At 38.0% G+C, this 24,107-nt stretch overlaps 1 protein-coding gene and 1 long non-coding RNA gene across 2 annotated transcripts in view; one reads left to right on the forward strand and one right to left on the reverse strand.

The window, feature by feature from the left end:
- LOC125788844 (H-2 class I histocompatibility antigen, alpha chain-like) overlaps positions 1 to 24,107 on the forward strand; it is a 181,791-nt gene that overhangs the window by 88,181 nt on the left and 69,503 nt on the right. The gene's annotated exons all lie outside the window — the stretch shown is intronic.
- LOC125788893 (uncharacterized) lies at positions 10,563 to 15,347 on the reverse strand. Its single transcript, XR_007429857.1, has 3 exons — positions 15,258 to 15,347; positions 14,715 to 14,756; positions 10,563 to 10,639 (listed from the first exon to the last, which is right to left on the reverse strand). It is a non-coding gene; the product is annotated as an uncharacterized LOC125788893 (long non-coding RNA).

Consider the following 24,107-nt stretch of genomic DNA (forward strand, 5'->3'; position numbering starts at 1 on the left):
GAACTAATTAATAGTGCTGCATTAACACCTAAATATTTTCTATTAACTACCAGAGAGTAATGAATAATTACTCAGTAGATAGTACTGAACTAATGATTATAGTAGTTCACTATTAACGCCACAATAATTACTGAGACTTACATATCTCCTGGAGAACTACTTACTAATGATGTCTTCTTTATAATAACTATTCATTAATTACTGCTCAAATCAACATTAATTACTGAAAACCTTTACATCCCACCTGGGGAACTATAGATCTAAATCAGTCTAAAGGCATATTGAACTAAGCAAGTGGCAGTGGCGCGTTCTAAATCACTCCCTCCCTATCACAGAAACAGTGCACTATTAACCACTGATTAACACACAATATAGTGCACTATTCCTGTGATAGGGCGTGATTTAGAATACAGACCAGTGCTCACGAACAGCGTTTAACAGCACGCGGCGGCAGAGAAACGAGAGGCTGAGGAGAATACAGGGAGAGGGAGCAGGGTCCAGGTTTCCTGTCCGATATTCGTTTCCAGAAGCTGATATGGTATAAAAATGTCAATTTGAAAGCATATATTATATGTAAATTACACTATTTAATTTCTTACATTAAAAATATTTCTGTTATGAACAACATATTTCTGAACGAAACATACAGTACTGTGCAAAAGTTTTAGGCACCTGTGGGGATTTCAGTAAAGAAAAAGCTTCTTATCTGTGAAGTAAGTGTTTATTAGCTCAGTAAAACAGCGTCCCGTCCCTTATTTCATTTTCGAAAAGTTGGCAACCCTATTCCTTCGTGTAAATTCTCTGCTGCTGCCGCTGCCGGGGGATCATTAAGAGAGACTCTGCTGCTTTCATATTTCTGTATTTGATTGAAAATAAACTAGTAATCAAGATATTGAGATCTTTTCCAGCTGATTTTACCCCCGGATCAGAGGAGGACTCTTTGTGGGTTGTTAAACAGCTTTAGGATGTGTGTTAGCTAGCTAAGTTAGCTAAGTTGTGTGTGTAGTTAGCGTTAGACAGCTAATTTCGCTAGGTTATGTGTGTGTGTGTTAGTTAGCTAGTTTAAATATGTGTTAGTTAGCTTGGTTATGTTTGTTCGTTTGCTAGCTAAGTTAACTTAACTAGTTTATGTGTGGGTTAGGTTAAATGTGTGTTAGTTAGCTAGGGGAATTGTGTGTGTTAATAAGTGCAAACACACTTAGACTCTGCTGCTTTCATATTTCTGTATTTGATTGAAAATAAACTAGTAATCAAGATATTGAGATCTTTTCCAGCTTATTTTACCCTCGGATCAGAGGAGGACTCTTTGTGGGTTGTTAACCAGCTTTAGGATGTGTGTTAGCTAGCTAAGTTAGCTAAGTTGTGTGTGTAGTTAGCGTTAGCCAGCTAAGTTAGCTAGGTTATGTGTGTGTTAGTTAACTGGCTAAGTTAGCTAGGTTATGTGTGTGTTAGTTAACTGGCTAAGTTAGCTAGGTTATGTGTGTGTTAGTTAACAGGCTAAGTTAACTAGGTTATGTGTGTGTTAGTTAACTGGCTAAGTTAGCTAGGTTATGTGTGTGTTAGTTAACTGGCTAAGTTAACTAGGTTATGTGTGTGTTAGTTAGCTAGTTTAAATGTGTGTTAGTTAGCTAGTTTAAATGTGTGTTAGTTAGCTAGTTTAAATGTGTGTTAGTTAGCTAGATTATGTGTGTTCGTTTGCTAGCTAAGTTAACTTTTATGTGTGGGTTAGTTAGCTAGGTTATATGTGTGTTAGTTAGCAAGCTAAGTTAGCTAGGGGAAATGTGTGTGTGTTAGGTAGGTTAATTGTGTTAGCTAGGTTAAATGTGTGTTATTATTATTATTATTATTATTATTATTATTATTATTAATGTATATTTCTCTTTATAATACTGTGGTATGATTTGCAGTAACTCCTAAAGAAGAACACAGTAACTCCTCAGTCATTAGTAATTAGTTACCATGTTTCTCACTTTATAATACTGTAACATGATCTACAGTAACTCCTAAAGAAGAACACAGTAACTCCTCAGTAATTAGTAATTAGTTACCATGTTTCTCACTTTATAATACTGTGGTATGATCTGCAGTAACTCCTAAAGAAGAACACAGTAACTCCTCAGTAATTAGTTAACATGTTTCTCACTTTATAATACTGTGACATGATCTACAGTAACTCCTAAAGAAGAACACAGTAACTCCTCAGTCATTAGCAATGGGTTACCATGTGCTGCTGTTAACTCCTGAAAAAAGAAGACAGGGACCCCTTATTAATTATCTATGAAGAACACAGGGATGCCTAGTTCGTTATCTAACACAAATATTTATTCATTTAAATATGATTCCCCCCAGAATAAGGATGTAGGACACAACCTACAGTAAAGCTGTATGTGAGCCATCACTTCTACTGAGCACATCTCCAGGAGGACTGAAGAAGAGCACAGGTTTAGAATAAACACCTGTAACACACTGACAGAACATTACAAAAATGGGGGTTAAGCAGACTACTGCACATTTCAGTGTGTCTAACATTTGGAAGATATTGAGCATACTAAGGTAAGTAAGGTTAATATATGATAAGTGGTGTCACTGACTTTAATATCACCACTGATAGAATAACCTGCAGCAGCAGATAAACACACTGATAGAGGCCAGCGGTCCGGCGCTGTGGAGTTACCGTAATTATCCCAATAATGCGCACTAAAAGTCTGTGAGCAGTAATTAATGAATAGTTATTATAAAGGAGACATAATTAGTAAGTAGTTCTCTGGGAGATATGTAAGTCTCAGTAATTATTGTGGAGTTATTAGTGAACTACTATAATCATTAGTTCAGTACTATCTACTGAGTAATTATTCAGTACTCCCTGGTAATTAATAGAAAATATTTAGGTGTTAATGCAGCACTATTAATTAGTTACTGCTTAGTTCCTGCTTAGTTACCTATTAACTATGGAACAGTATTATAAAGTGTTATATACTACAATTAAAGAATTTTAGTAACAAAATCAATCTCCCCACGCAGCGCGAAAGATCTGATCCACTTTGTCTCGGGGCCACGTCAAGAAAAATGCATACACGCACACAAAATTAAACAGCGCTTTTTTAAGCTAATGATCCAGGCTGTCCAGCATTTAGACTGGAGTGAATTAGGCTAGCTGTGGTGCTGTTGGTCAGTTTGTGTGTTTATAATAAATACAGTGTATTGTACTGCCTGTATGTGTATCAGCTAATTGATGTTACATAATAATAGGATATGATGAGATAAGTTGACACTCATAATGTGCGTGGGGCTTGCCAATGAGTTTGGATATTGAATAGATTTTCCAAAGTAAAGAGCCAGATTAATAATTTAATGAAGGTTTCTAAGCGACTGAAGTAAATATAATATAATAATAAATATAAATATAATAAATATGTAACTTGTAAGTCTATGTCTGTAAATGACATTACTTGTTTCCTTATGGAAATAGAAAAATTACCGGATCTGCTGAAGCATAAAAATTAATATTAATAATATTATGCTTAAACAACAACAAAACAATAATATTCATAGCAAATTAAGAGTAATTTACATCTTATAATAATAATAATAATAATAATAATAATAATAATATTACATAATTATAATATATAATTTAATATAATATAATATATATATAATATATTATAAATATACTGTATAATTATAATATTATAAAAAGAATAAAAATAAGAAGAATCAGCTTCCTAATATAATTTGTAACTAATTTAATAAATTAATAAATTCATTTATTGAAACCCTGATGTTTTTGCAACAATAGGGTTCTTCATGTGTGATATACTGACAAGATGATGTGATTTCCGTCTGGATAAAAAAAAGTGGGGAGCTGCACAGCATTTTGCTTTCACCTAAACCTAGAGTTTATTTTTACATTGATACAGCATAAATATTAGACTAATAAAAGGCATGAGCACCAGCGGGAATGTCTATAGATTGTTAATTGTGGTAATCTATAGATGGTATTGTTAAAAGTAATGTCTTAATGTATGTAATGGATTGTTTTTTTTTCTTTTAACTACTGCCTTTATAAACTGAAAATAATACAATCGCCACCATACATAAAAAAATATAAACAAATAAATATAATAAAATAGTAGCAAAGGAGGAGCAGGAAAGGAGGAGGAGAAGGAGTAGCAAAGGAGGAGAAGGAGAGGAGGATTAGCATGGGAGGAGGAAATGCACAGCAGGAGTACGTAAAGAGGAGAAGGAGAGGAAGAGAAGAAAAGGAGGGGAAGGAGAGGAGGAGTAGCAAAGGAGAAGGAGAGGAGGAGGAAAGAAGGAGGAGAGGAGGAGCAGCAAAGTAGAAGGAGAGGAGGAGGAGGGGAGGAGTAGGAAAGGAGGAGTACATAAGGAGGAGGAGAAGAGTAGGAAAGAAGAAAGAGAGGAGGCGGAGTAGCACATCCATGTTAAATTCCTTTTTCAACATTACTAGAAAAATCCCATCAGAACTTTGTTTCAAAACTATATTGTAAAGCTATATCTAGACATTTCAGAATATTTTAATTAACAGGATTTAGTCTTTATATTGATTTTATATTATAATTTTAGAATCTTCTTTTTTGCGTGCGTTACAGACTTATATTCTTATATTTTTCACTGAACATAATTCCGGTCTTAACAGTTTGAACTGAGTTATGATATAAAATAAAAGTCACAGACAGACTGAGGATTTTTTTTATTATTATATATAAATTGTTATTGGGAAAACTGCTAATATTATCAAATAGTTTGTATCTGCAGGAACCCATAAGCTATTCTCTTTAAACAGTGTTTCTCTGATTGAACTTCAGATTCAGGATCAGGTTATAGTTCTGATCCTGTTCTTCTGAACACTCTCACCCCCTCTCCTCTCTCTCTACAGTCCAGTTCCTCCACATTCCTCTAATGTTTTATACTGTTTTTTAATCTGGGATCAGCAGTGATGATTCTATTCTGTCAAACAGACAAAATATGTATAAATCACTAATCTACTTTTCAAAAAACAACTAAATAAAATGTTTGTTTTGTGTTCCATATCAGTAACATATTGCATCAACAATGTTCATGACTTGAGCATCACAGACACAGACATCAGTTTTTTCATATGAAGGACTTCCAGAAAATAAAGAATTTTAGCTGGTGGAATCTTTTCAAACAGTTCTTTCATATGTTTAACCCTATAAAAGTTATTTCTTGTGGTTAAAAATGAAGGGCAGTCTGCTAAGATGTGTTTCATAGTTTGAGGAGTAAATAAAAGCTTAGAATAATAATAAAAAAAACAGATAGGAGTTTAAGGAGGGGTGTGTAGGGGATAACAGTGAGGGGCCTGGGGGGGGGGGTGACTGTCGTGACTTCATGGTAAACAAATGGGAGCACAGGGTAAACCGACTCTTCAGGTGGTTGAGAGCTGCAAGGTGATCAGTGTAAGGGGGGAAAGGGGGTTAGGTGACACAGCATTAGGTAGCAGCTCATTAGCATAGGGAAAGTGCAAAAGTACATTCTACAAGAGGCAGTTAAAAACCCAGAGAGAGAGAGAGAGAGAGAGAGAGAGAGAGAGAGAGAGAGAGAGAGAGAGAGAGAGAGAGAGAGAGAGAGAGAGAGAGAGAGAGAGAGAGAGAGAGCACAGTGTGTTGACAGAATCTCACATTTCACCTTTTTTAAATTCAACACAGTGTACTGCTCTAAGGCACATTTTCTATACACACCAAACAGATACATAAATATTCAGCTTTGGAAAAAAAATAAGAGAGCAATTAAAAATGATGAGTTTCTACAATTTTATCAAATGTAAAACCTCTGGAATATAATCAAGAAGAAGATGGATGATCACAAACCATCAAACCACCAAACTGAACTGCTTGAATTTTTACACCAGGAGTAAAGCAGCATAAAGTTATCCAAAAGCAGTGTGTAAGACTGGTGGAGGAGAACATGATGCCATTCATTTTTTTATATAAATATATATTTTTTTCTATTTAGCTTAATGAATTGCATTTGGACTATCTGATGCTTAAGCATAAAACCACATAAACTGTTTTCTATTTTTGCTTCAAAATAATGTCTTAATGCCCACATCACAAAATAATAGTGAATTAGCAAACAACTACTTTTCAAGGCACAAGAAGAAAGCAAACTGTGAAGCAAAATATAAATGCAGCTAAAAAATTGCACAGTTGTCTGTAAAGAGCACTCCAGTGCAGAGTTCTATACAAAACAAGATCATGGTGATGTGATGATGTGCTTTGTTGAACTCTGTGCTCTTATGGTCTTGTATCTGTTCCCTGAGAGAAGACATTCAAAGAGTAAATGTGCTGAGTGATTTTGGTCCTTTATATATTGAATGTCTTCCGCAGGCTCAGGGAAGTGTAGAAGTCATCCAAAGAAGGCAGCTGTATGTTGGTAATTTTCTGCTGCCGTACCACACAAGTATCCCATAAGTCAGCACACTCTCAACCAGTGTTCATTTTGTTGACAAGTCATTTTCACTATTGTTTTCGTCAACGAACCTTTTTTCAAGACAAAAACGAGATGATAACTACATAAAACCAGCATAAAATAATACAAATGATGACACAATTTTCATCAACTAATAAAAACGAGACAAAAATGTTTGGCAGGGACGACATCCAATCAGAACTGATGTAGTTTTGTGAAGGGTAGGGACCAGTTAGGAAGAGTTCCAATCACTGCTACTTTAGCGTAGGTGGAGAGGTGGGACAAGAAGGGTAGTCATCCAATCAGTACCGGTTTCTTTTGCAGCAGTGCGGTCAGATACAAAACCGGGAAGACTGGAACTCAGCCAGCACGTCTCTTGGCACAAAATGATCCTCCCACTTCATCTCTCAGCATGTCCAGAAATGCATGTGTAAAGCTTGTTCTTCAGAGATGAGTCAAAGTGCAAATTGTAGAGGTAGCTCATTTAATGCTGCTCTGGCCGATATCAAGATATCCGTTATTGAAGACGTGATCTGTAAAACAGCAGAGCAGAAGAGGATCAGAACACACCACAAAAAGAGACAAACCACAAACAAGGTGAGAATCTGCCCAGGATAATCCCCGACCCCCTCATCCACTTTTCTTTTGATAAAATATGCTTTAATCACACAAACTGAATGTCTTTTTCAGTTTAACTCGTGCCAGAATTACCTGGATCTTTAAGTTCTGAGACGGCGTGATGATCAGACTGATTTAATTGTGATATAAAATAAAAGAGATAAATATTAGAAAAGTAAAGTGGAGCACTGCATTGACTGGAGTTTAAGAGGGGAATTTTTTTTTAGAAATAAAAATACATAGTCTGACATTTGGGATAAAAAGGCCAGACATGGGGCAAAATAACCCTATGTTATTTAATTAAAAAAAAACAACCTTAATAATCATAATCATTATTTTATTAGCTCCACTGATTATACTGGACATTCTGTAGTGACAGTGCAGCAGTGACTCTAGTGACTTTGAGGTGTTTAAAAACTCCAGCAGCACTGCTGTATCTGATCCACTCACTGTACCAGATCAACACACACTAACACCTCATACACCACCCCCACCATGTCCATCCTGTGGAGTCCTGAGTATTAAAGAAAAGGGTGAAAGTAGGATAATAAATAGGTGGAATCAGTGATCCATGATAATATGGATTTCCGTATTTTTCACACAATAAGCTGCACTTAAAATATTTTAATTTTCCCCCAAAATAATCAGTCAGGTATTAGGGAGAGCTATACAGGAGTTTTGGTATTAGCTGCTAACCTCCATTTCCCCGTTCAGAGGTGAGTATTGTCGGCCTGTAGTCTGCTGCTAACCCCCGACTAGCACTGCTGGATCAGAATTAGCATTAGTCGCTAACCACAGCACTCTTTCACTGTTCAGAGGTGAGTAAAACAGACTGTATCCTGCGTGTTTACTATGTTAAAACAAGCTATGTGGGACAAACAGCTAGCTAATATCGCCCTGGCTTACCAGAACACTCAGGCTTCCTCAGTGTAGCGCTGTCGGGCGGCATTAGCCACTTATAGTAAGCCGCTAATGCTAATACTGCTGTAGTGCTGGAGAAATCTGGGAATCTAAGCTTACTGTAAATAAACTAAAACACTTTACAGTTTTTAAAAGAGAAATCTGTGTAGATTAACATCCAGCACTCATTAGACTTTAAAATAAAATATTTTTTATTACAGATTTGTATAATGAGCTTGGCTTCACTTAACTTAAAGTTAACCCCGCAGTAATGGTCTATTTTTAAATTGAACATAACTCCACCTACCTTCAATACTGAAAATTTTCGATCCAGCAGGACTTCAAGTACCTGTATATATTTATAAAAAAAAAAAAAAACACACATATTACAGAAATGCTCAATCTTGCATTTATTCTCATTCATCATGTTCTAAAAACATGAGTGTACACTTACTGCATCTTTTAGAACACAAAGCTTTAGTAAAACATGTAAATAAAAGAGAGAAATTTAAAATATAAATTTATTGATCTACCACAGAAAAACATGATTTGCATTCTAGCTTGTGGGAAGTTTCTCAATCCTCATTTAAATCAAACCCCTAAACAGTATTAGGTGAACTTATCCTAATGCAATGTATTATATTAGATAATAGTAAAACATATATTATATTAATATATGAGTAATAACATTAAAGTACATTTACTGGACTATAAACAGTTTTCACACAATCAATCAGAGTTCAGACTGGTTCCACTGACTGGGAGAAGCCCCGCCCCTCTAATAAATGAAGGTTCTGATTGATCCTGCCCGGGTTTAACTCTTTGATGTCCCACCCACAATATAATAATATTTACCGTTAGAAACGACATCATTGCTGTTGGAAAGCAAATCATCTGGACTTCCTGGATCTGTTAAATACACACACAATTTTACAATACTTCAGACTTACAACTACACTTATATATCTATTATCTATTCTAAACACACACATATATAATGACAGTAATTAGGTTATAAACCATTAGTAAGCAGTTACAACACAATTATAAAGGGCAACAGTGGTCTGCTGTGTACCAAATTACACATTCATTTATACTGCTAAACCTCAGATCTTACTAGAGACCTTACTTTCTTTTCCCTCATTAACATTTCTGTTCATAACTTCATTAATTTAACTATAATAACATATTAAATGACCAAACTGACTTTTTATTTTATTTGATTAGATATGTTAAATAGTCACAGTCATCATTTTTTCTATGTATGTGTTGTTTTTTAAAGTATTTTTAACTTAATTTATAACATTAAATAAACTCCTTTGTAAACAATTTATTAACCCCCTTATAAAGGAGCCTTATTGTAAAGAGGTACCAGTTAGGTCTGTCAATTGTTACATAATCCCAATTATTTCAGCAAACCACAATTATTTATTTGCACTGACTAAGTAGCAAAGAAGCAGTAAAAAGTATCCCACAGAAAAAAACACGAACAAATATAGGATAAGGAACTATCAGCACTTCACTGGGTTTTATAATTCATGAACTTTATATTTCACAATTCAATACAAAAAAGGAAAAAACTAATCACAGTTTAGGTGTGTATCACAGTAATAGTCTATTTGTAACACTGAACACAGTAGCACCTACCTTGAGTATAGACTATTGTTGATCCAGCAGAACTTCTGTTACCTGTAAAAATAAAAAAAAAAACACAAATTACACAATATTACAGAAATGCTCCATCTTACATTTAAACTCATTCAACATGTCCTAAACAACACAACTGTGCACTTAGTGCATCTTCCATCCTTTAGAACACAAAGCTTCAGTAAAACAAAAATGAAAATGTGAAAATATATACAGCTCTGGAAAAAATGAAGAGAGCACAAGTTTCTGAATCAGTTTTTCTGATTTTGCTATTTATAGGTTTATGTTTGAGTAAAATGAACATTGTTGTTTTATTCTATAAACTTTCTCCCAAATTCAGAAATTCAGAAATCAATATTTGGTGGAATAATCCTGGTTTTTAATCACAGTTTTTTTTTCATGCATCTTGGCATCATGTTCTCCTCCACCAGTCTTACACACTGCTTTTGGATAACTTTATGCTGCTTTACTCCTGGTGTAAAAATTCAAGCAGTTCAGTTTGGTGGTTTGATGGTTTGTGATCATCCATCTTCCTCTTGATTAAATTCCAGAGGTTTTCAATTTGGTAAAATAAATAAAAACTGATCATTTTTAAGTGATCAATTTTTTTTCCAGAGCTGTAAAAATATAAATTTATTGATCTACCACAGAAAAACATGATTTGCATTCTAGCTTGTGGGAAGTTTCTCAATCCTCATTTAAATCAAACCCCAAAACAGTATTAGGTGAACTTATCCTAATGCAATGTATTATATTAGATAATAGTAAAACATATATTATATTAATATATGAGTAATAACATTAAAGTACATTTACTGGACTATAAACAGTTTTCACACAATCAATCAGAGTTCAGACTGGTTCCACTGACTGGGAGAAGCCCCGCCCCTCTAATAAATGAAGGTTCTGATTGATCCAGCCCGGGTTTAACTCTTTGATGTCCCACCCACAATATAATAATATTTACCGTTAGGAACACCACCATTGCTGTTGGAGGGTAATTCATCTGGACTTCCTGGATCTGTTAAATACACACACAATTTTACAATATTTCAGACTTACAACTACACTTATATATCTATTATCTATTCTAAACACAGTCATTACATCTTCCATCTTTAAGAACACAAACAAAAATAGACCATCAGTGAAACTGACTGAAAATGCTGCATCACATACTGATCTACTACTGATATACATTAATGGTTAGGCAGTACCACTTCAAAATAAGACTCCTTTATAAAAGCTTTACTGTGTCAATCAAGCTACGTGGGACGAGCCGCTAGCACTATGCTTTTGCATAATGCACCTTATAATCTGGTGCGCCCTGTGTATGAAAATGGACCATAAAACAGACGTTTATTGATAGTGAGTTTTATAAATCTGGTACGCCTTAATAGTGCGAAAAATATGGTAATATGGTGAGACGGGTATCTGAGTGACAACAAATTATTATTTTTTTAAATACTGTTTGGAATAAACATGTTAAGTAAGGGAAAATGTCTATCACATTTAATCCACTGAACCTAAGATGCATTTATGTGTGAAGATTAAGGCTGGGCGATATGGTTTAAAAACTATCTCAATATTTTTTCTGAATCGCGATATACGATATATAGCTCAATATTTTTTCATCCCATAAGATAATATCAAAAAGATACTTTTGAGACAAAAAAAAATGTTCCAAATTTTATATTGGTACTTTTATAATTCAGTGCCGTTGTTCTGTCGAATTGTCCTATCGATACATGCCTCCTAAAGGTACTGCACATGCGCTTACCTAAACAATTTAATTACCTGGATGCACTGTCATTGCACAAAAGTGTAAATGGAAACTAATAATTACAATTATTATTATAAATATATACAAAAGCAGTTTGTAATGAGCTTTATTTGCCATAACTTTGCCATGATACAATGATTTATGCAATCCAAATCTAATAACGTACATCTACTGGAATTTCACTGGGTATATGCCCTAAAATAGTGCTTCTTTTGTATTTGTACAGGTAAATAAACATTAGGGCAGCACGGTATGACAAAGTAGGACAATTTGACAGAACACCGTATCCTGTATATTAGAATAGCCTAGCAGTTCTAGCAGAATTTTATATAATCAACAACTGAAAGTCATTTCAAATGATACTAATTCTAAAAAACAATTGTTTAAATTAAATCTGTTTTTCCACTTATATTAGCCTAAAAACAAGGGATATATAAAAAAAAAACATTGTGCTTTTGGAAAAAGAGCATTTAAAGTGCTTAAGAAAAAGTTAATAAAAAGTGCAGTTTGAGTTCTGTAAATCTGGGCTGAAACAGTGTCAGGTCTATTCTTACACCCATGTGAAGAAGCTGATTGGTCACTTCAGGTTAGAGTGGGTGTGTCTGCTCTAAAGATCAGAGTGAGGGGTAGTGTGTTTAGTGAGTGAAGGAGGCGGGGCTAGGGGAGGGGTAGTGTGTTTAGTGAGTGAAGGAGGCAGGGCTAGGGGAGGGGTAGTGTGTTTAGTGAGTGAAGGAGGCGGGGTTAGGGGAGGGGTAGTGTGTTTAGTGAGGGAGGGAGGCGGGGTTAGGGGAGGGGTAGTGTGTTAAGTGAGTGAAGGAGGCAGGGCTAGGGGAGGGGTAGTGTGTTTAGTGAGTGAAGGAGGCGGGGCTAGGGGAGGGGTAGTGTGTTTAGTGAGTGAAGGAGGCGGGGTTAGGGGAGGGGTGGTGTGTTTAGTGAGTGAAGGAGGCGGGGTTAGGGGAGGGGTAGTGTGTTTAGTGAGTGAAGGAGGCGGGGTTAGGGGAGGGGTGGTGTGTTTAGTGAGGGAGGGAGGCGGGGTTAGGGGAGGGGTAGTGTGTTAAGTGAGTGAAGGAGGCAGGGCTAGGGGAGGGGTGGTGTGTTTAGTGAGGGAGGGAGGCGGGGTTAGGGGAGGGGTAGTGTGTTTAGTGAGGGAGGGGCGCTGGGAGGGGTAGTGTGTTTAGTGAGTGAAGGAGGCGGGGCTAGGGGAGGGGTAGTGTGTTTAGTGAGTGAAGGAGGCAGGGCTAGGGGAGGGGTAGTGTGTTTAGTGAGGGAGGGGCGCTGGGAGGGGTAGTGTGTTTAGTGAGTGAAGGAGGCGGGGCTAGGGGAGGGGTAGTGTGTTTAGTGAGTGAAGGAGGCAGGGCTAGGGGAGGGGTAGTGTGTTTAGTGAGTGAAGGAGGCGGGGCTAGGGGAGGGGTAGTGTGTTTAGTGAGGGAGGGAGGCGGGGTTAGGGGAGGGGTAGTGTGTTTAGTGAGGGAGGGAGGCGGGGTTAGGGGAGGGGTAGTGTGTTAAGTGAGTGAAGGAGGCAGGGCTAGGGGAGGGGTGGTGTGTTTAGTGAGGGAGGGAGGCGGGGTTAGGGGAGGGGTGGTGTGTTTAGTGAGGAGGGAGGCGGGGCTAGGGGAGGGGTAGTGTGTTTAGTGAGTGAAGGAGGCAGGGCTAGGGGAGGGGTAGTGTGTTTAGTGAGTGAAGGAGGCGGGGCTAGGGGAGGGGTAGTGTGTTTAGTGAGTGAAGGAGGCGGGGCTAGGGGAGGGGTGGTGTGTTTAGTGAGGGAGGGAGGCAGGGCTAGGGGAGGGGTAGTGTGTTTAGTGAGTGAAGGAGGCAGGGCTAGGGGAGGGGTAGTGTGTTTAGTGAGTGAAGGAGGCAGGGCTAGGGGAGGGGTAGTGTGTTTAGTGAGTGAAGGAGGCGGGGCTAGGGGAGGGGTAGTGTGTTTAGTGAGTGAAGGAGGCAGGGCTAGGGGAGGGGTAGTGTGTTTAGTGAGTGAAGGAGGCGGGGCTAGGGGAGGGGTGGTGTGTTTAGTGAGGGAGGGAGGCAGGGCTAGGGGAGGGGTAGTGTGTTTAGTGAGTGAAGGAGGCAGGGCTAGGGGAGGGGTAGTGTGTTTAGTGAGTGAAGGAGGCGGGGCTAGGGGAGGGGTAGTGTGTTTAGTGCGGGAGGGAGGCGGGGTTAGGGGAGGGGTAGTGTGTTAAGTGATTGAAGGAGGCAGGGCTAGGGGAGGGGTGGTGTGTTTAGTGAGGGAGGGAGGTGGGGTTAGGGGAGGGGTGGTGTGTTTAGTGAGGGAGGGAGGCGGGGTTAGGGGAGGGGTAGTGTGTTTAGTGAGGGAGGGAGGCGGGGTTAGGGGAGGGGTAGTGTGTTAAGTGAGTGAAGGAGGCAGGGCTAGGGGAGGGGTGGTGTGTTTAGTGAGGGAGGGAGGCGGGGTTAGGGGAGGGGTGGTGTGTTTAGTGAGGAGGGAGGCGGGGCTAGGGGAGGGGTAGTGTGTTTAGTGAGTGAAGGAGGCAGGGCTAGGGGAGGGGTAGTGTGTTTAGTGAGTGAAGGAGGCAGGGCTAGGGGAGGGGTAGTGTGTTTAGTGAGTGAAGGAGGCGGGGCTAGGGGAGGGGTGGTGTGTTTAGTGAGGGAGGGAGGCAGGGCTAGGGGAGGGGTAGTGTGTTTAGTGAGTGAAGGAGGCAGGGCTAGGGGAGGGGTAGTGTGTTTAGTGAGTGAAGGAGGCGGGGCTAGGGGAGGGGTAGTGTGTTTAGTGCGGGAGGGAGGCGGGGTTAGGGGAGGGGTAGTGTGTTAAGTGATTGAAGGAGGCAGGGCTAGGGGAGGGGTGGTGTGTTTAGTGAGGGAGGGAGGTGGGGTTAGGGGAGGGGTGGTGTGTTTAGTGAGGGAGGGAGGCGGGGTTAGGGGAGGGGTGGTGTGTTTAGTGAGGAGGGAGGCGGGGCTAGGTGAAGCTGCACAGAGACAGCAGGAGAACTGGCGGGGCTCACTGTAACGCAGCATAGTCTATTTCGATATACACAATATTGTCTCATCTTATATCACATATGAAAATATATCAATATTTTTTAAATCTCAATATATCGCCCAGTCCTAGTGAAGATTACTTATTAAATTTTAAGAATTTTAAGGTTTTATTTTTTTCCCCAATTATGAGAATCTGAGTATTATTTTTAAGCTTATAGAAATAGGAAGGCTCAAGCCCAGATGGTTTCTTAAAAGGCAGAATCTGTTTCAAATTTTCACATCAGCAATACAGTACTCGACTCAAGCAGCCAAAAAGCAGAAGTGGGTTAACCAAAAGTCTCGGCTTACTAAATCAGTATTTACCAAACACAGTCCCACCTACCTGAAGGAGCTGAAGAGTTGTTCACACATTGAGGTTTCTTATCTGTTAAATTCACAGAAATTAGAGTAATGTGACAACTTATATTTACAGTTCATTAATTTTTTCTTTTTTTTTTAATAAAACCTTTAAAACTATTGTAAAATATTATGTGTTAATAATCACATAATTATTTTGTTATTAATCAGATTATTGTTTTTATATTAATTGACACCACACATTTAAATTGCTACATTTCTGAGGGAAATCAATCCTTTATAAAAAATACACTACTCATTAAGTAATGCTAGCTAAAGGAAAAAGGATTAGCTTATCTCTGTTTCAGGCACGGAGATCAGGATTAATATTCTAAAAATTCTGCCACTGGAAAAGAACATGTTCACTGCATTGTATAAAACCCTTATCAGCTTTCTCACAAATTATCTTCCAGTAAATTACACTTTTATTTATTAGGAAATTTACCATTTCTTGAAGTAACAGCAGATAAGGACACTTAATCTACTGAAGAAGAGATTAGAGGACGTTTAATAAAGCATCTGTACTCACAGATCAGAACACAGATGATCAACGCAACCACTAGGATCAGAACAATGATCAGTCCAGTCCGTGATCTCCCATCTGTGCAGTTAATGCATTTTTCATCTAAAAAACACAAATAAAATAAGTATACAGAAAATATCCTATACTGGTCAACTACTGATAAACACTAGTGATTATATAATAACTGTAAACACAACAGTGATTCTGTGGGATCTACAATGTTGTTATTTTAAGATATTAAGTCATTCTGAGATTTTCTCATCATTTCTCATTATCTCATCACACATTATGTTGTTATCGTGAGAAATTATTTTATTATTTTGTGATTCAAATTTGTTATTGTCAGATTCTAGTTTTAAGATACTTAGTCGTTATTTTAAGACACTAAGCCATTACTTTGGGATACTAAGTCATTATTTTGAGATATTATCTCATTTTTTTAATACTAAGTTGTCATTTTGAGGTACTAAGTTGTTATTCTGAGATACTAAGCCGGTAATATAAGATATTCCTATTTTTGAGACACTAAGTCATTATTTTAAGATACTTAGTCATTATTTTGAGACATTTTTTTTAATACTGAGATGCTATTTCGAGATACTAAGTTATTGTACAATACTTAGATTTTCTTTCTGACTTATTATGACAATATAATGGCATAGTATCTCAAAGAATGACAATTTACCTAATAATGAGGAATGAGTTTTTTTTTTAGAAATGCACTTTCATTTTAAGCTGAAGTTGAAGGTTGGTACAATAGACTTGAACTGTTTTTTAGAACATTATATCCACTCGTACAAGACCAGCCAAAATACTCTTACTACCATTTAAATCACTGTTAAAACCACTAGAACAGTTTGTAACGTTTGGCTCTATAATGCATAAACAACCTTGATTTTGTTTTGGCTACTGCGCTTGTGCAGATCTCCATTACTCACAGTCTGAGCACCAAGTTGATCGGCTCTTTTTGTTGACGGATTCGACTTTATATACTAACCAGTAGTTGGTCTCCTCATTAATAACTTCTGTTAGTAATTACCCATTAGAAACTGCTAGAAAAGCTATTACTGTAGATATGGGGAAGGATGTGAGCGTAGAATGTATGTGACTAACCCTTCTTTTCATTATTTAAAATCACACACGCTCAGTGAGGAAAATAAGTATTTGAACACCCTGCGACTTTGCAAGTTCTCCCACTTAGAAATCATGGAAGACTCCAACTACTAACATGGCTATAAGACCAAAGACATGTCCAAAGACACCAGAGATTAAACTGTAGACCTCCCCAAAGGCAAAAAGATCAACTGTTGGAGCAATTATTAGACATTAATACATTAAAACTCGTCAGATAAGACCAAACTAGAAATTATTGGTCTTAAATCCACTCTCCGTGTTTGAAGGAGGAAGAACGATAAGTACCATCCCAAAAACAACATCCCTACTGTGAAACATGGGGGTGGAAGCATCATGCTTTGCACATGGGACAGGACGACTGCACTATATTAAGGGGAGGATGACCGGGGCCATGTATTGTGAGATTTTGGGGAACAACCTCCTTCCCTCAGTTAGAGCATTGAAGATGAGTCGTGGTTGGGTCTTCCAACGTGACAATGACCCAAAGCACACAGCCAGGATAACCAAGGAGTGGCTCCATAAGATGCATATCAAGCTTCTGGAGTGGCCTCCAGTCTCCAGACCTAAACCCTATAGAAAATCTTTGGATGGAGCTCAAACTCGTGTTCCTTAGCTACAGCCCAGAAACCTGACTGATCTGGAGAAGATCTGTGTGGAGTAATGGGCCAAAATCCCTGCTGCAGTTTGTGCAAACCTGGTGGAAAAACTACAGGAAAAGTTTGACCTCTATAATTGCAAACAAAGGCTACTGTACCAAATATTAAAGCCCCACTAGGTTGGATTTTCTTGATTATTGATCTTTTTAAAGAAGTAAAATTACAGCTTGAAACTCACTGCAGCGCTGCATTGAGGTGTAATAGGAGGAATAGTGGTGTTTCTCATGTCTGTGCCGGAGCTCCTCTGAGCTCAAACCAGACTCTGTAAGTTTTACTAGGCGGTCGCGACCAACGCTCGCGAGAACTGCGCCCTGCTTTCCAGCACTGAGACCTGCTTTCAGACCTGTATGTAGTTCTAACAGTTCTACAAGGACTACAAAACGCTATTTGGAGTTGTTTAATGATTCTGTGTTTTAGTTTTAATATTATTTCATGCTGTTCTTGTTTGGTGGTGAGGGCTAACAGTGCTACTCTGTTTAAAACACGCTGTTTTATCAGCTGTAGAAACAGAAGAAATGTCTTGTTTCAGTCCTGATTACAATTAAGTAAACATTTCATGCTAAAAGAGACAAATTGATGATGGTTGTAATTATTTTCGTGTGCTTTTTACTTTCTGATGGAAAAAGTAGCTCATATGCAGGTGGATTATACATAAATAAATATATATATATATATATATATATATATATATATATATATATATATATATATATATATATATATTTATATATATCCATAATGTTATGTTGGTACTGTAGATTAAAAAGTGCCAGGAGAAAAATTCTGCCAGCAGGGGATTTGAAGTACTATATGCGATTCATTCGAGTCCTACACGGACTGCGGGACAGGAGCGGCAGAAATGTGTATGTGGCGGGCAGAGCGGGATTAAAAGAAGTGTTTTTTTGCCAGGAGCGGGTCAAAAACACGCGGGAGCGTGTTTTAAAAAACAGTCCCGTGCAGACCTCTAATTTATTACACTCTGCAACTGTAGGGGGAGCCCACAAGCACAAAATCTCATTCCTACCTAGTGGAGCTTTAAGTGTTAGGTGTTCAAATACTTATTTGCAGTAGTAACACAAATAAATTATTAAAAAATCATACATTGTGGTTTCTGGATTTTTTTTAGATTGTCTCTCACAGTGGACGTGCACCTAAGATGAAAATTTCAGACCCCTTCATGATTTCTAAGTGGGATAACTTGCAAAATTGCAGGGTGTTCAAATACCTATTTTCCTCACTGTACACTTCTATCTACTGAAATGCCACCTAATAATCTGTGTACTGTATTATTTCTCTAAATTGCAAGTCAAGAGAAGAAATATAAATAATTGTCTCATTCTCGAGCCTTGACTGGAACCCCAGAGTAAATAACTAAAATCTCACAACAATGTGGTCAAGTGGATATATTTACCCCATTTTTTAATCACTGGAGTTTGGAGGGAGCTGTGATTCACGTAACAGTAATAATCTGCTGGATCGTCTTCCTGTATCTCCACACTCTTCCTCAGCTGGTAGGTTCCATCATCATTGGGTCTGACTGCAGAAGATGTGATCAGATGATCAGGAAATGAAGTGGTGAACTTCCTTAGACTCATCTTCACGTCTTTGGGGTAGAATCCAGTGGCCAAGCAGGTCAGGATCAGCTTACTCGAATCATGCTCAGATTTCCTTGCAAACACATGAACAGCAGGTGGAGCTAAAGACAAAAAAGAATAAATATTCAGAATTCAATTTAGCTTTTAATCAGAAAGCAGATCTCCATTAAAATGACGATCATGACTAACTGGCAGCTCATGTTTTCTAATTACATTACCATATTTTTTGCACTATAAGGCACACTGGATTACAAGGCGCATTTTAAGAGACACTATAAGGAACTTCTAATTCAGCAGGTCTCGCCGCTGGGTGGTGTGTGGAGAGGGGGTAGCTAACTTAACAAAACTGTTATAAAAAACAATTTCTTTTAAAGTCAAATGAGTGTTGGATGTTAATCATCACAGATTTTTCTCCTGAAAAGTAAGCTTAGATTCCACTGCACTGGAGTATTAGCATAAGCGGCTAACTGCTGAGTGTTCCGGTAAGCCAGGGTGATATCAGCTAGTGGTTTGTTCCCCGTAGATTGTTTTAACACTATAAACACGGAGACCACAGTCCGATATACCCACCCCTGGACAGCAAAGGGGCTAGCGCTTAGCGTGGTTAGCGGGTAATGCTAATGCTGCTGCAGCAGTGCAAGCCGGGGTTAGCAGCAGACTACAGGCTGATCATATTCACCTCTGAACGGGAAAATAGCGGTTGAAACTCCCGAATAACTCTGTACTTCAGCAGAGTGGCTTTACTTCTCCATAATACCTGACTGGTAAAATTCATAAACAAGCAGTACTGGATAAGTCCCACTGATGATTTTTGGTAAAATTAAAGGATTTTATGTGTGACAAATATGGTATGATGTGGTATATCAATAAGTGTCCTTAGGTAAGACTCCTAACATAACTCTGTAATAGAAATTACCCTGTAGGTCCCTCTGGATAACAGTGTCAGCTAAATACCATGAAAATGTAAAAATAAATAAATAAATAAAAAATAAAAAAGTGAGTGCTTGATCTGTTAAATGCAACCAAATTAAATAAACAGGATATTTATATTTTACACAGTGATTTCACAATTCTGACACTAAATGACCAATCCAGAGAAACACCCTTGATAAATACTAATACTAAATTAAAACACATCCAGATACTTACACTGACTTGGTGTGATGTTGAAAGTATTGTTCCGTAAAAAGATCTTCAGCATCTCCTCACACTGACTGCATTTCTTCAGAAGTACAGCACTCAACTTTTCTATTTCTTCTTTCTTCTGGTTGTCAGAGTTATGCCAGGTACTGGAGGTGCAGTCATAATTCACTAACTCCTCTCCATCATAGGCAAACTCATTGATGCTTCTTGATACAGTAACAGAGCCATTAGATTGTCTTTCACCCACACAGTTGTGTCTCCATTGTAGAACATGACCGTCTGAAACAGAAGAACAGATGAAACAGAAGAAAACATTTGAAGGCGGTTGAAGTCTGGAGGTTGAAGTCTTAATTGGGGGGGGGTCTGACCCCTCCAATACCCCCGTAATTCGCACCCTGCTCATGATGACAGTAGAAGAGAACACTGGTTTCAAGCATTTAATAAGAGCGCGAGCCCTGTTACAACATTCCATCACAAAAACCTAAACATGATTATAATGTAGATTCATTGTTATTATGAAGTTAATAAAGGTAAGACTATACATAATGCCCAGCCTCTTTATTCTTTACACCAACCGTACTGAAAATGTACCGAAAACCATAGGCGTAGGAACCGGGGGGGATGGGTGGGACATGTCCCACCCAATATTAGAAACAGGTGGATTTGTCCCCCCCAAAAATGATATCAGTTCGCTCAGGTCAGCTGTACTATTAATGAGGAGACAGACCGGACCAATCACGGAGCCGGTTCAGGTATTAAGTCACGCCTCTCAGTAGAAACAGCCAATCAGCTTGCTGGTTTTGCGGCGCGCGGAGCAGAGGCAGTTTGCTGTTGGGGAAGCCCCGCCCCCTCGCTGTGAGATTTAGCAGCGGGATCGGGACGCAGCAGCTTCAGCTGATTTTAAAACAGATATGGATATACGGAGATTTTACTAAAAGAAAGGTAACGATAGGCTAACCACTTCAACTGTGATGATATGTTTCTGATAGCTGGTTAAAAATACACGTCTCTGAATCAGCACACAGTTTAAACCCACTGTGATTAATAAACTGCAGCTGTGTTAGTGTGTAAGCTTATCTTTGGAATTAGCTAGATTGGGAGTCAGGGTTAAAGGAAAAAAATAAAATATATATGTAATGTTTCCCTGTACCTGATCAGCTAATCACTTTAATTTTCAAACTGTTTATTCATTTAGGATTACAGGACTTACTGTGAGCTATAATGAACGAAAATTGATTTAACTAACTAGTTATCTAGAAGCTGGATGTAGATGATCGCCAGAATTTCGTACAGTACTTTAAGTTGGTAGTTTAAAGCAGTTACTTAACCCCGATCACTGCCCTAAACTAGTGTTTTCCACCTGATCAGCTAATAAACAGTCATTTACTGAGTTTACCTGTTAAAAACCTTTAGCCCCCTATGGAGCCTAAATTAATCATGTATATCCACCAGAGGAAGCTCTAGAATATGCAGAACAGTTTTAATATGCAGTAGAATATATAAGAACTGGGTTGAGAAACACTGCTGTAACGTGACTTCTGTTCATTTGTATTTCACAGTAAGACCACATATCCTGACGTTTATAAAAGTCTCTATGAAACGTAAAGTTACATTATTTTACATAAAAGAACACCATCTTAAGAAGAGCTCTCAGTAGAAAAAAAATAAAAGTGCAGGAGAAAATGTAAATATACAACAGAATTGACATGCCAATACATAATAATAATAATAATAATAATAACAATAATAATAATCTGTTATATTATTTTAAATATTAGGTGATAACTCAGACATTGCTTGCATAATTTTTCTAACAACAGTAGCTGTAATGTGGAGTAACATGTTTAGGTTGTAAAATCACCTTATAATAATAATTTACTTTTAATTAAAAGTCATTTCCACAAATGTTGTTCTAGGAAACTATTGGGTGGGCTTGGGTTCATATTGGCAAATGTGTCCCCCCCAATATCAAGCCCGCTCCTACGCCCTTGCCGAAAACACACTGAACCGTGGGGTTTATAATGACGTGTGAACTAAAATGTGAATTTTCTGTACCGTTACACCCCTACTAGAGACCTCAGCTAGAAATTTTCAAATAAATTTATATTTATAATAGAATATTTATAAGAATATAAAGTAGAAACAGTGTTTCTCACCTGAGTTAGAGTGTCCAGACTCATCCATCTGAATGTCGAGGAGTTTATTAAGCAGCTGTCTGTCATATTGTGGTTTCTCAGTGCTGGTTTTCCAGTCAGATTGTGAAATGATCTTCAGCCAGTTCTGTTTAGCAGTTCTGGATTCATCTGAGCTGCTGTTGTAGAAATATATCTGTCTGTCGTTCAGCAGAGTTACAGCAGTGCAGTCGTAGAGATGATCATTAGAGTTTTTAGACTGAATGGTGTAGAGATACTCTAGTAAGTGTACATCTGTGGAGAAACAGAAATAAAAACACTACTGAGAAAATCAGCACGGAATTCATTACAGTAAGAAGGGACAGCAATATTTAGTTTGTGATTAGAATAAATTGTTAATTTTGTTTATTAATTAAACTGTTCCTATAATTATCATTTTAGAAAACTATATCAGATCAAATCAATGTTTTCATCAATAATATTAATTATATTTTTTCCTGGGGAATAAACACTTTTGGCACCAATTCATGCCATTTTTTCTGATTACCTCGGTTTTGCTGTGCTGTCGGTTCTGGCTGATGACAGAACTAAGTACATGCTTACAGACAATAAGGTGCATGAAATCCAATCTGAACAATCACATTTGTACTGCACGTTCATGAATTTTATTATCAAATTTAATTCGCGATAACAGACGACCTCGAGTGTTCTATTGCTTTTATGCAACAGTTTATTTTACTAAATGAATAAAGAAAATAAAATACCTTAAAACAATTGACAATGAATATGCTTTAAAGGGGACATGAAACACTTCAAGTATTTAGTATAATTCACAAGATGTATTTTCACTCTAACAAATCTGATAAGTTTAACAGCTGTCAGTGAAACAGAATTAAAATAATAAGCAATCAAAATGTAATTGCCATCTTGTCCCAGCGCTGAAAGTGACGTCACGAGGTTGGTTCCCGAACGCCTCACTAACATAAACTACGAGCCTACAGTAATTTAATTCCTCAATAGATAATAAAAGCCAAACCAAAAATCAATGCATAGCGGGGGGCACTTTTGTATTGCTCCTGGGTGTAGTAATAATACTGTGTATAGTATATTTTATAGGGTGAAGAATGAGAAAAAGTTTCACTTTCCTCGCCTCTTAAGCGGACAGCTGTTCTTCAGCGGTGGCTAGCAGCGCTGAAGCGCGAGAATCCTCCGGCTATCCGCAATGCTAGGGGTTAGGAGCGAGCACTTTCTAGACCAGGACTATGTGGAGGAGAGGGTTTTGAGTCGGGAGCACTAGTGCCGGACAAATAAGCTGAAGTCCGAGGCTTTTTTCCTCCGTTTTAATTTTTCTGGAGGTACTGTAACAGCAGCAGCTGTACGAGCCAAACGACGCGCTCACCTAGCAGAGCAGCGAGAGGTAACTTACCAAAAGTCTAGATAAGCTAGATAAGTTAAAAGATAACATAGCCAGCTACTTATCTAGCTATCTTACCATAGCTAGCCAACGCTAGCTAACTAGCTAATGCTAACTAGATGAAGCTAGCTACCCAGCAAGCCTTCTAACTTCTAAACTGAACGGTTTATCAACCAAACAGCGCCTAGGTGTTTCAATATCCACTTAAATCATGTACGTTTCATTCAGTCTTAATGAACTCTGGAATTTACATGTTAAATAGATAAATGTATATAAACAAGCTAGTTAACGGGATGGCAGTAGAGAGAGAATAGACACCTCCAAAACGTCTCGCTCTCAGAAAAGCATCTGAAAAGTTCTGCTCAGGTTTCTGCAGGAAAGATATCTGAGCAAATGGTCCACGTTAGCCTAGTTCAGCTTCGTCTTCATCCATAATCTCCGCAAACCACAAGCTCTTTTCCTCTAGTTATGTAACGTTACCTGGACTCTTTCAAACAACCAACCTCGTGACGTCACCAGCGCTGCACGGGCAACATGGCGGCGCCCTAGCGCAAACGTAACAAACATAAATATATGATAATTTAGTGTGTAAACATTTTATATAAAAAATCCCCCCCAAAAAATTCCATTATATTTAATCCCTTAGAAAACTTGTACAAACTGAAATGTTTCATGTCCTCTTTAACACGGACTGTGCGCTCTGCCAAAAAAGTAGTTCCACAACAAGTGAACTGTAACAGAACTGTAGCTACAAAACGGCCAATACTTTATAAGCTAGTTTG

This window comes from Astyanax mexicanus, unplaced genomic scaffold, assembly GCF_023375975.1.
Source record: "Astyanax mexicanus isolate ESR-SI-001 unplaced genomic scaffold, AstMex3_surface scaffold_31, whole genome shotgun sequence".
NCBI classification, from domain to species: Eukaryota; Metazoa; Chordata; class Actinopteri; order Characiformes; family Acestrorhamphidae; genus Astyanax; species Astyanax mexicanus.